This window comes from Excalfactoria chinensis, chromosome Z (genome assembly GCF_039878825.1).
Source record: "Excalfactoria chinensis isolate bCotChi1 chromosome Z, bCotChi1.hap2, whole genome shotgun sequence".
Taxonomy (NCBI): Eukaryota; Metazoa; Chordata; class Aves; order Galliformes; family Phasianidae; genus Excalfactoria; species Excalfactoria chinensis.
The window spans coordinates 56,461,987-56,474,789 of record NC_092857.1 but is presented as its reverse complement, the minus strand read 5'-3'; positions in this window follow the sequence as shown (position 1 = coordinate 56,474,789).

Genomic DNA, 12,803 nt, shown 5'->3' with positions numbered 1-12,803 from the left:
TGTGGCTAGCATAATACCACTAGCTGTTTATGCTGCAGTGATAGAGATATTTACATATTTCTACAAAGAAAACTTGTGCTCATATGGCATTTTTTCAGCAACACTTATGAGATTATACTGCATCTTGTTTGGTGCCCCTACATGACAGTTATGGTTCAGAAAAATGCTCACAAAAGATCCAAGTGCTCTGCTTTGTGTGGTTGTGAAGGAATTTTTTGTACCTTTTCTCAATAAATTATAAAGCCATTGAAGTAAAAGGCAAAACAAGTTGTTCATTTTGGGTGTGCCAAACTGCCATGGTGGAGTCTCCATTTCTAGGGTCAATGCAGAGGAAGCTGTATCCTTTGTACCTTAGAGATGACTCAGATATATACAGGTTCTGTTTTTCTCAGTTCTTTTTGCAGTTACTTGGTATTTACCTGCCAGGTATTCTGCTATCTGCTATTTTTATTCTTCATTTCCTCAATGGGCTTCCTTGCCTTTTATCTTTCCTCTACGTAGAAACATTCAAACTGACTTGTTGAATTTCTTCTCTGGTGCCTGTAGTAGACTGGAGAGTAAGGATTTGTGGAAGGATGCAGAAATACAAACCATAAAAAGAAAGGACTGCACACACATTTGTTTTTGCTCAGGATTTTCACAAGAACCACTGAAAAATGCAAATCAAGACTGAATAAGTTGTCTTGGGCTGTGAAGTCTTCACCTTGTGTATGTAGGAGCAGTTAGGACATCTTTTCTCCTTTGCTGCTGCTAGAATGAAGACAACAGAGCTGACAAGGAGGGCACTGACTATATCTCCTGCATTCCCCATCAAGACATCCTGCAGTTATACCCCAGTTTAAGTCATCCCACCCCTAGCCCCCAAAATTCCTCTGTGCAGCCAGGCAAGTTTCTCAATGCAGTGCAGCGCTGCATGCAGCTGTGCCCACAGTTGTACAGCCTTGAAGGAGGCAGTGTCTGGAACCATCCGAAAGAACCACACCCCGTGGTTTAAGAGGCAGGGTGCTTTATCCAACCTGTTACTAATTTCTAAGCATGGCATGGATTTGCCATTAATTGCCAATCCTGGAGAATTTTACAAGTAGTTATTTGCTGAGTCTATATAGTCTGTATGTTCAGTCCTAACTGAGCTCTTGACCTAACAGCCATGTTATGAACAACTGTTAGGATATTCTGGGGGCAAGTCCCCTGAAACCAGCTATACCCCTGACTATAACGTTTCTTCTATCAAATACCTTCTTGGAAAAGAAGACTGAATTACACTGGAAATTTTTCCAGTATTTTCAGTATGGAAACACAATGTCTTCTACGTCAATTTGTAGCAAGAAGCTGGGACCCTCTGCTACCGAGAGTTGGCATCACTAACAGAAGAAAAGTAGTGACAGAAGCATTCATTTTAAGGTGCATCATTCACAGTATGTCTATAATCTTTTTCTGCATTGACCTGATTCTTTATAGGGGGAGAGCTACTTCAGTAATCCAGAGTGTGCTCACTCTCCTACTTTTGCTTTTTCATTAGATGCATTGTGTATTTCATAATGGGACCATGTTAACTGCATCTGTGCTGATTAACCCATGAACTCTGGTAATCTATTTTACAGTGCTGCCAAGAATGATCCATTTTTTCAATATGGTAGTGACCTTGTGGAGTCTTCTATTACATAAAGTATGGGTCCCCATTCCTGGGCCAGTACAGAGCTCCTCCCTTGATCATCATACACCTTGGATCACAACTCGAACATCCATCATGGAGAGAGCTACTTTCTGAACAGCTTGCCGAGGCAAAGGACTGAGATTCATGGAACTGGGTTTTGTTTCCTATAAAGGGAAAATATGACCCATAACATACAGTCCACACATAGGACCACAGCAGTGTCTTCAGAGTAACCTGGAAGAAAAATATTCATTCTCATATTCCCCTGCAAATCGGACAGAGAAGGAAACAGCCTTCGCTGGTGAATTTGCCCCCGGAAGAATCTAGCTTCTCTGTGATTGACAGTGATAGCACACGTACTTTGAAAGCTCTAATGTTGATGATTAAGCCTTAATAAAAGCAAATAAGGTGGTATCTGTGTGTACCCCAGTCAGCCAAGCAGATATCTACCTGGCATCTTGTAAATTAATCTGGGTGTTTATGCTGTAGATCATGATGAACGTGTTGCTATAGCAACCTACATTTCTTCCATTTTTTTACTGCTAATTATTGTAACATCACCACCAGCTACTAAATCTTTGAATTCCTAATGAACGCATGTGGAAGGCAGTTTCTTGTTATATCTTTCATACTTTATTGGTAGGATGACATAATTAAAGATTAATGAATATTGATTATTTAGGGTTTATTGGAGCCCATCATTCTAATACACATGTATTTGGGCACCTAGAGGATCTGCCTGGTTGTGCTTGGCCTCTGTCAATCTGCACCAATTGTTGGTGAAATCACACTAGTAGAGTACGGTTTCTGTAAGATGCCCAAAGCACTGCTCCCGTAGATCTTTCAGCAATCACCAACTTTGAAATCAGACCACTGAATTCAACTTTTCTCACTAGTAGCAGTCACAGAACCCACAAGTGCAACCTGATTTACCTGATATTTCTTTCTTTCTTTACCCTTCTTTCTTTCTTTCCCTCTTTTTTTGTTTTACTTTCTTTCCCTCTTTTTTTTTTTACTTTCTTTTTCCCCTTCTTCCCAGCTTTCTTTCTTTCCTTCCTTTCTCCCTTCCTTCCCTCCTCCCTCCCTTTCTCCCCTCCTTCCCTCGTTTCTCCCTTCCTCCCTCCCTTTCTCCCTCCTCCCCTCCCTCCCTCCCTCCCCAGTGATTCATTCCTTCCTTCCCTTCCTTCCCTTCCTTCCTCCCTTCCTTCCTGCCTTCCTGCCTTCCTGCCTTCCTTCCTCTTTCCCTCTTCCCTTCTTTTTATTCTCTAGCAGAAGCAAAATGTTGTTACTTTCCTGGAAGGGTGAAGGTTAAAACCCCCTTCTGAGATACTGGATGATGATGTTCAACCAGTAAATGCTGGACAAAACACAGGACAACACATCTTTTGAAAACCAATATCTGATATTCAAATGCTGGTTATTCTACAACTTTTTCTTATTTTTGTGCTTAAATGTAAGCTGAGATACATGCTACATATGCCACAGTTGTGGCTTAAATACCCTTTTTGCACATCCTTTGAAACTTGGCATTCCTTTTGGGTTCTCTGCATATGGAATACACTGTGGAGCAGAAATCTGAACAAAGGAAAAAGCCCAGTTCCTCATAGTGAACTAAACATCTTAGAACCAATACATTTACAGTAAGCGCTGATTTCTTTTTCTTTATGTACAAGAAAATTCTATCACATATCTACTGTTTGGCTTGACAGCCACAGTAAGGAAACATTGCTATGCATGTGCATTTTAGTCTTACGTGGATGTTAACAGGTCATCAACTGAGTATCCTCAGCTGAAAAAAAAAAAAAAAAAAAAAAAAAAAAAAGTCACAAAAATCAAATAAGATTAACTGAACAGCTGTACTGAACCTGAGTACTAACTTTTGATCTAAGTAAACTTATTTCAAAATGGAACAAGTTAACTCTAGGTGGAAATGATGCTTCTCTGTTTTTGCATACCTTCCACCATGAACCAAGAAAAGAGTGTTCCAGCTGAGTTTTGCTTTGAGTTTCTTATTTCATATGAAACTCGAAATGAAACCTTTAATTGTGTGAACCGAAACTAGAAAAAAGTGCTTACAGCTTTAGACAGTATGGTTCTTGTAGAACAACTCTGTCATCACACAGACTAAGTGCAATGCTTCATGTTTTTCTTTCATGAATACATGAAGAACAGGAGAAAAATCCTGATTCCTTTTACTTTTTCTGACGATTGTGGAAAAATTATGTGTAAGTTCTCTAGGACATCACTATACTCTATGTGTAAGTTCTGGACATCTCATAAAAACATCCTTGGGATTTACAAATAGGGGAAACACTGCCATGCTGTGAAGCTAACAATTTTCCTAGCTTGGATGTGACACATCGCTTAAAAGTGCAGGGCTGTTTTCTTCACACACTCTTCCAAGTAATGTTTAGAAGCAGTTTGTCTGCTATATTTTTAGTGGACATGTGAAAATGGCAAGAGGATGAAAGTTTGTAACAGTAATTCACTGCTGAGTCCAACTCTATCCACCTCCCTGATTTCTCGCACTGGTTAAGACATAAGCTACTCTTACTGCTCCCGCTGATTTTCTGTTATCATCTGTGTTCCAATAATACTAATAAACCCCATAAGGATTTGTATTTAGTAAAACACATGCTATTTGAAAACCTGCCTATACTAGTAGTGAAGCATAAAGTGAGGAGCGGGCTGAGCAAAGAAGAGCACTGGATGGGGCTGTTAAAGCATGACCAAGTTCCTCATATTATGGTATGGGGTAACAAATGCCTCCTATATATAACCTGAATAAGTGACACATCTTAGAGAGTTTCCCTCTCTGAACTGTTGCTCAGAGTCATCCTTGTACAGCATCTCTGTTCTTCCAAATGCTTGCTTTCCCCTGAGCTGTAGTTTGGCCCTGTGATGGGTGTCCAATGGTTGTGCTTGTCAGAGAAAATAAAAAACACACCAAATCAAGCAGATCCATAACTGGGGGTGGGGTGAGGGGAAGAAAAAGAGAAGAAAGGAAAACAAAGGCCTACCCTAATTGTGTTATATATAGGTTCAAGACTTTGTGCTGATTTTAATTGAAGAAACATTTTAAACATTTATCCAGGCTTTCAAAAGCACGTATTAGTCACTGACTTATATATTCTCCTACATGTGCTCAATATTTAGGCAATTTACTATTTTTATCTTAATTAAGATAGATCTTCTCAGCCAGCAACAAGCTAAGTCATCTGTACTGTCATAGCAGTCAAGCCGCTGAGGCGCTGCAGTTTGAGATGTGTCTGCCTCAGTGGGAGGGTTCCTAGAAGAAACATTAATTTCTATGCCACTGTCGTTTTGAAACAAATGCTCATAAACTTGCCTCACAGTGAAAGGCTGAGGAGGATCACTTAACAGGGAGAAAGGACACAAAAAAGAAAGGACTCTTGAATCCTGACAAGTCCCATTTCTCTAAAAGACAATTTCTTTATTTTTTTATTTTTTTATTTTTTTCTAGAGTAATTAACTGTAGGTACATCAAATAAAATGTTCATTCTCAGATAAGATTCTAAGTCATAATGGACATATTTTAAGACAGATTCACCAGGTATTTAGTGTGCTTTGGGACTGAAACCTGTGGTGAAATCCCACCACACCTAGAATGATTAGTTGGCCTCACTGGTTCTCTTCAGCTAAAAGCTGTGTAAGACATGCTTATTTGCAGTGTAAGAGTTTGTGTGTATGCCATACATGAATAGTCTGATGCCCAAGGAAGTGATATGCACTCTGAAATATTTTCATATTTTACACGTTTTCTGGATAAAATAATACAGAGTAGCAAAGCTCACCTTTCAAGACCATTTTTGGTTCTACAAAGATGGGGCAGGCAAGTTAAATTATGTGTATTAATATATCCCTCATTCATGGCAACATAAAATCCTCAGCTTAACAAAACTTAACATGTTTTGTCTGATTTTTTTTTTTTCCAAAATTAACCAGAATGTAGTTGACAAAATGGCACTTATAATAACATCTCCATAGATTTTTTTCTAACAGAGAATAAAGTTGTTCCCTCTAAAACTATTAACTTAGATCCATGGAATAAATTTTATAAGTTCTACAGTTGGTATTTCTTCATATAAATTTTTTGAATTTTTTAAGGACTGGTGGAATTTGGTGTAGATTGCCATGTAATTGTGAACTGTTCTGACCCTGTGCAGATCACTCCAATATAAAAAAAATAATAATTAATTAATTAATTTAATTTAATTTGATTTAATTTAATTTAATAAATAAATAAATAAAAATAGAGTTATTTTGCTACTTGTCCTCCTGCTTCTCAGCGGAACAGATAAGCATGAATAGAAAACAGTGCAAGGGAATGAAAAAAAAGTGACTTCTGAATTTGAAAGCAAGCTACATTTTGACTTGTGCTAAGAAAGTAATAAAAAGGTTTGAAAGTAAACTTGTTGAGAAGTACTGGAGAAACTATTATTTTTGATTGTTTCACTCAAACTCATTCTAATGTTTTGTTCTCTAGCTTGTTAGAAGTGGCTCTGAAAATTTCACTCAGATAAACTATTAGTTCTTCTTGTTTCACCTTGCACAACAGGGAAGGCCAAAGTGTCCTGTGACTAAAGGCATCTCAGAAAGATTGGGAAGACTGAACGTTCTGCTTCCAGTCAGCTTTCTATGATTCAGTCATCAGTCCTGAAGTATGCTGCAAACACGAAGCCTCCACAGAATCCTACACAATCACTATCTTTTCTATTTAAAACTCTAGTCATCTTGTCAAATTTGTGGCTTCATTTAACCTTGATTTGCACCCTATGTTTAGTCACAGCCTTACCACCTGAAAGGAAGATGATGCACAAAACTAGGTAAAATATATATAATTATGTATATATATATAACATATACACACATACATGTGTTTATGAGCACACACATATATATTTATATATATACATACAAATATATATATATATATCCTGTTTATCTCCAGTGATAACAAGTACAGAAATTTTTATGTTTCCTACTGTTGCACACAAAGAAGACTACAATGAGCAACAGCCCTGAAATTAGTTTGGTTACAAAAATATAAATGGTTTTCAGCAATTTATAATATGTACATGTTTTTAAATGGGAAAATATTAACATTGACTTCTTGAATTCTAGGATCTAAGTATTATTCAGCACTACTCTATTATATTCTCTATTATATTCTCTATTATATTCATGCAAAGTGGTTTTTGTGCATATCAGCATTCTTGAGGTCTACATGCAAACTATGAAAGCCCACTATTTCAGATGATACATCACAAAAAGAAGAAGTAGTAATGGTTATAAAAACCATCATATGCATGGGCTCTGCACTTCTTTTGTTGATGATTTCTCATCTCACTCGAATTAGAGAAGGAAACTGTTTGCCCCATAAATACACTTCAACAGGAGAAACAGAGACAAACATAGCAGTGACTGGATGTTTTTTGTCTGAGTGATCTCATTTCCACGGCTACTAACTGTGCTAATAGTATTTCTGATGAGGCTTTTATCAGAGTCTGGATATTAAAGGAAAAGGAAAAGAAAAGGAAAAGGAAAAGGACAAGAAGGAGAAAGGGAAAGAGAAAAATAAGAAGAAAAATAAAAAGCCATATATCACAAACAGTTTCTGCCCCAACACGCCTTACCAACTAAGGAAATTCCATAAGGCTGCTCTGTGATCATGCATTGATGGTTTCTGAAATAATTTTTACTTTTGTCATTCCAAGGGACCCAGCCTGATGTGCAATGAGCAGATTCATTTTCAGTGCATACTACAGGAATGCCAACATTAGCACAGATCCCACAGGATGTGCCACAGAGGCCATCAGGATAACAGAACCCTTGGAGGTTCCTGTTGAGATGATAAAAGGCATTGATGGTTTCTCTTGACCCTAGCATGAGCAGAGAAAGCATATTGCCACACCATTCTGATCAAGTCTTGGCTTCTCAACTGTAAAAATCAGAACTCCTACAACCACAGAAAAGAGAAACATCTTATTTATGTATTAATCTAACTGGGGAGAAAAAAAAAAAAAAAATCTAGACAAGGTATACTGTCGTTTTCTGAACTTTTATTAAAGGAGTTCTGTACCTATCATTTTCATATGCTTCCTTAACCAGCAAATGATGTGGTAAAATTGTGGGTAGTGGCAGCATGAAGAACAGAACCATTTTAATTTGTCCCATCTGGCATATTAACATTAATAAAAGATGTTTAAAAGAAATGCTTTGAAAGGCTTTCACCTACTGATTTAACAAGATAATAAGGAAAGCTTGCAATCTGCCACTAAATATAACTGATAAGAATAAGAGTGAGTTTAAGATGATGATAACAGAGATTAACCTCCACAACACTGATATAAAAAGGAAAAAAAGCCCTGCTGATTGCAACATATGAACATTAAAACTGGCAACTAAACTCTCTATTATTTTTGGCTAATAGGGTATATCCAAGCACACACTATCGCCAATTTAACAAACATTGCAAGCCATCAAGGGACTTTACACCAATCAGGTCAGCACAGAGATGAAGCATTCCTAACCCTATAATTGCCCACTGAGGGTACCCCATGCTGTGGAATTAACTGCTCTTTGATTGTTCCATTAAAATTTAACCAATATATTGTCCTATTTCCAGGCTGCTCTAAAGGAGAAGGCAACATTTATAACTTGTCTAAAATAATTATATCATAAATTATTTTGGTTATTTTTTCTTCAGCATAAAAATGCCCTGAGTGGTATGTCAGGAGTGGGGTGGACATACTATCAAAACCTGCAGTCCACAGAGCAGTGCACCTTCATGCAGATAATGACCCCGTTGCTCCACTTAGTTCCATACCTCAGTCATCTGCACCTGCATTTAAATACAGTCAAATAAAGGGAACACTCAGCATTTTCACATGTAATTATGAATTTTGTGGCACCCCCAGCAGCCTATTCTGATGCTGAGAATGGACTTACTCTTTCTTCTGTACATTGCCTGCCTCAGTGCCCCTATTTTGTCTCTGCATTTCTTTGTGTTTTCAATATACTCAGAGAAAGTATTTATCAGAGAAAAAGAATGGTACATGATTTCTTTTTTTCTTTCATTGTTCTCACAGTTTTTGCTTATGGCTATGAGGTACAAGCTCCGTTTTCTTTCCTGAAAAACAAGATTTGGTGTACAGTACGTCTAATGGTGTAAGATTCACCTTCTTTGGACAGAGCTGGGAAAAGAGAAGCTAGTGGCATACAAATATGACCTTTGGGGTCACAGATTTGTGTAATAAACCAGTATTAAATGTGATTACCTAAGTTAATATATCACACTGCAGTTTTGTACTTTCTGATCACACAGAAATGGGCATAGGGATACAAATGATCTGCACCTCTTGTCAAACCACATATTGTCCTGTCAAGGAAGTATGGATGCAAGAGAAAATAATGTAAATATACCTGAAACTGATGCAAATGTCAAAATATTTTAAAATATAATAATTTCCATTAGGTGTAAAAATAGAACAGCAAGAAAAAGCTGACAATGGCTGTAACATAGCTGTGACAATGAGACTGTGAGAAGTAATAGCATGTATCACTGTTTACAGAAATAATGGGTTTTATTTAGCAAATCTATTTTCAACAAGTTAGACAGTGTATTCCAATGCCTTCGTGCCTCCAAATCACAGATCACATTACAGAACATGACAGATGATGAATTAGAAAGCTGAGATGATAGCAAGACAAAAGTTTATTAAAAGGTTAAGAGCCCTTAAAACCCAACTCAGTCTAGACAAATTATGCCAATGGATGACTGAAGAAGCTGCAGAAAAACAACAAAAAACATGTAAGAAAGTTTAAGAGAGATTTTTACTCAGTCTAGGAGAAAAAAAATTCTGGTCTGTAAAATGGCTGATGTATCTAGTCTAGGAGAGTCTGAAACACAAGAATCTTTCCTTGCTTCTTCTGTTTTGTCTTTGATGGCAAATATCAAGTTCTCATGTAGGAGAGTAGACAATAGAACAAGTGCTTTGTGGAAAAGAAGAATTATTAAAATCAAGTAAAATCTGAAGTGCTTGCGGTGGCTTATGTGTTTTTAAAGTCGTCTTAAAAGTGAAGAAAATTCTAAACAATATTACAACTGTGATTCCTTGAAAATATTTCAGGATATCATTCATTTCATCAGTTTCTGGGATTTTTTATTTTTATTTTTATTTTTGTCTTTTGACTGTTTAACTGTGGGGCTAGGATGCTTTTTTCTCTCACCACACCAAATGTCTTAGTTCATTCCTACCAGTGCTAACATCATCACGTGTTTTGTTTTAGAGCAGATGTTACTATCTTTCTGTATTTTTAGTACTCGGATGTCTAAACTTGTCTAAGCCTGGTTAAATTATGTGATGGCAGAACTTAAGCAGCAGCCACCAGCATTTTGACTGTACTAATGTTCCCACCACCGCTACCACTTGAGTAGATTTACTGAAGTTAATTTGTTTGACAAGTCCTATGAATTAGAGAAGTGATTTGTCATATAGTGTCATATTTCTTCTCTGTGTATTTGTACCTTGCATAACAAAATGGGAATGTGGTCCAGTTCTAGGGCTCCATCACCCACCCCCTCCTCCTCCTCAGCGTCGCCAGCACTACCCAACACCGTCATTCAAAAAGGTAAACACATTTTATTTCATAACATATTCCAATATGTTCAAAATGTATTTTGACATGTTCTTCTTCCCTAGCTATGCCTATTTTCTAAACACCCTGGCACATTGTCAACACTGCTGATTCACTGTGGTCTTTCTTTGATTGCTGTGATATCAATTAAAATTGGAAAGATGTCACAAAGAAGTGTTGGGGAAGAGAAAGAATTGTGTTTAGGTCCTACAAAACAAATGTATGTGCACATCTGATTATTCACAGAATTACAAATTCATAAATGAAACTTAAACAAGGCTTACATGCTGGCAGTTGTATAACTGACAGCTGAACCCTTAAGAATGCCGCAAAGATTTGACTTAGTTATGTAAATAAGCACAGGTGAATAATCTAATACTGACACACTGATGTCCAAATTTCCTTTTTCTTTCATATAAGTCTTTCTGTTACAAAATGTGAAATGAATGAATAGGGTACACATTCCAATTGCGACCTTGTAAAGTAAAAGCTCGCTTAAAGCACATATTAGAGATCTCTACATATACTCTTTAAACAGGGATGGACTTCTTATGTAATTTAGGATAGACTAAGAATTTAGGACTTTCCTCTCTCTAATATAGACCTTTTTTCATGCAAACCACTGCAATCCCATAGGTTTTCTGTTCATTTAATCATCTCTGAATCTCATGGAGTCAAAGGCATCACTTCTCCTAGAAGCAGCTGACACTATAGCCCATAATGTTTCCGTCTTTCAGAGAAACATGTTGCTACATTAGTCTGATAACAACAGTGAAGCATAATTTTTTCATCATAAATCGGGATAACCAATAAAGTGGGTGCTAACTCAAAGAATTTAGATGTAATACATGTTGTATTAGCTACAAGTATGTCAAACATAGACAGAAAACAGGACTTTAGTGGCCAGAGTTTATAAATCTACCATCAATATACATACTCTTTCCTTCTTTCCTCATAAACTTTATTCATTGCAAACATCTTTCATGCTTAATAAATCACATGTGATGTTACCGAAGTGCAAATAGATCAAGCGACAATGAGGACATCATGGTGGATCTGAAGTTAAAACCATGGGATAGAGTCACCTACAATAAAGGCAATGAACATATATATGGAGGAATCAAACTGAACATGCTCTGAGCTTGGGGGAAAGAACAGTTTTTATTCAGAATATGGAGGCTATTTGTTTTTTGCCTGTGCTTAGTAATACTGTCACTATTACGCAGCATTTGATCAGTGCATATTCACAGTTTTCAAGAAACAAACAAAGAAATAAAAAACAAGCAACCACTCCATCACCAACAACAAAAACCTAGAACATATGCTTAGAGAAAGCATTTGCAATGCAGTTATTCTCAGAGCACAATGGGACCTGTGCATGCCGAAATAGCTTGAGGAACTGGACATGATGCCTAACGTACTTATTTATGGCAGTCCAGGTTCACAGCTCTTAAAATTAATAACTGGCACTTACAAGTTAAGATGAGATCCAGACAGCTGCTTGTTTGTCTATTAGTGTTCAACACCATATTCTCATTCTTATGAAGTAAAAAATACAAAAATAGTTCATACGCTACTGTCATTGTAGGCTTTTCAGAATATAATGCAAAAATAGCTAAATATTCTATATTCTGTATTCTAATGTAATATAGTGAAAACATAAAACAAAAAGTTGTAAATTGTATGAAAATGTTTAAACGTGAAAAATATTAGGTCCAATGCTATCTTCAGCTTGTTTCATTACTAAAGCTTGAAAATGGAGACTGAAAAGGGGCTCTGCAGAGAACAAATCCTATTTCATCACGAGTTTGCAGTATTTTATTTTATTTCATTTCATTTCATTTTAAGACACTACAAAATAGTCTTGATCAACTGTTTCTTGTTTGTTTTTTTCTTTCTCCTCTCATAAGGTTCTACTTAAAGACCTCCATATGCTCAATTTTAATAATTTGCTTCCAAAGCCCAGGAATCGTTCCAAATGTGAGTTATGGAAATATTATGCTTCTTGTTAAAAGAAGAGAAAACCAAAGTCCAGGTACCAAATATTTGAAATACGTAGCATGGAGGGGGGAAAAAAAAAAAAAGAAAAAAAAAAGTATTTTTAATCACATTCACAGATTCTGTCTCTTTTCCTCTAGAAACAGAAACTGCTCTAATAACACTGCTGTAAATGTTAGAGTCGTTTCCTCTAGTTGCAGTGTGGGGTTTTTTGATTTGTTTTGCGGTGCTTTTTTATTTATTTATTTATTTATTTATTTTTTAAATTACCTCACTCGTTTAGCTTTGCTGGCCATTACTGCTCATGAAACTGCAACTTATGTTCCTACCAGTGAGGCATCTCCACAAAGGTGAGCTGGACTGTTTGAACATTGTATGCCAGGAAAGAAGCAAGAGCTTTAGCAAAAGTAATTGCTATGCTAGAGCACCAGGAGGAAGACAGTTTTGAAGGATGAAATCCTTTAGTTTCTAGCAACAAAGACAAAATGAT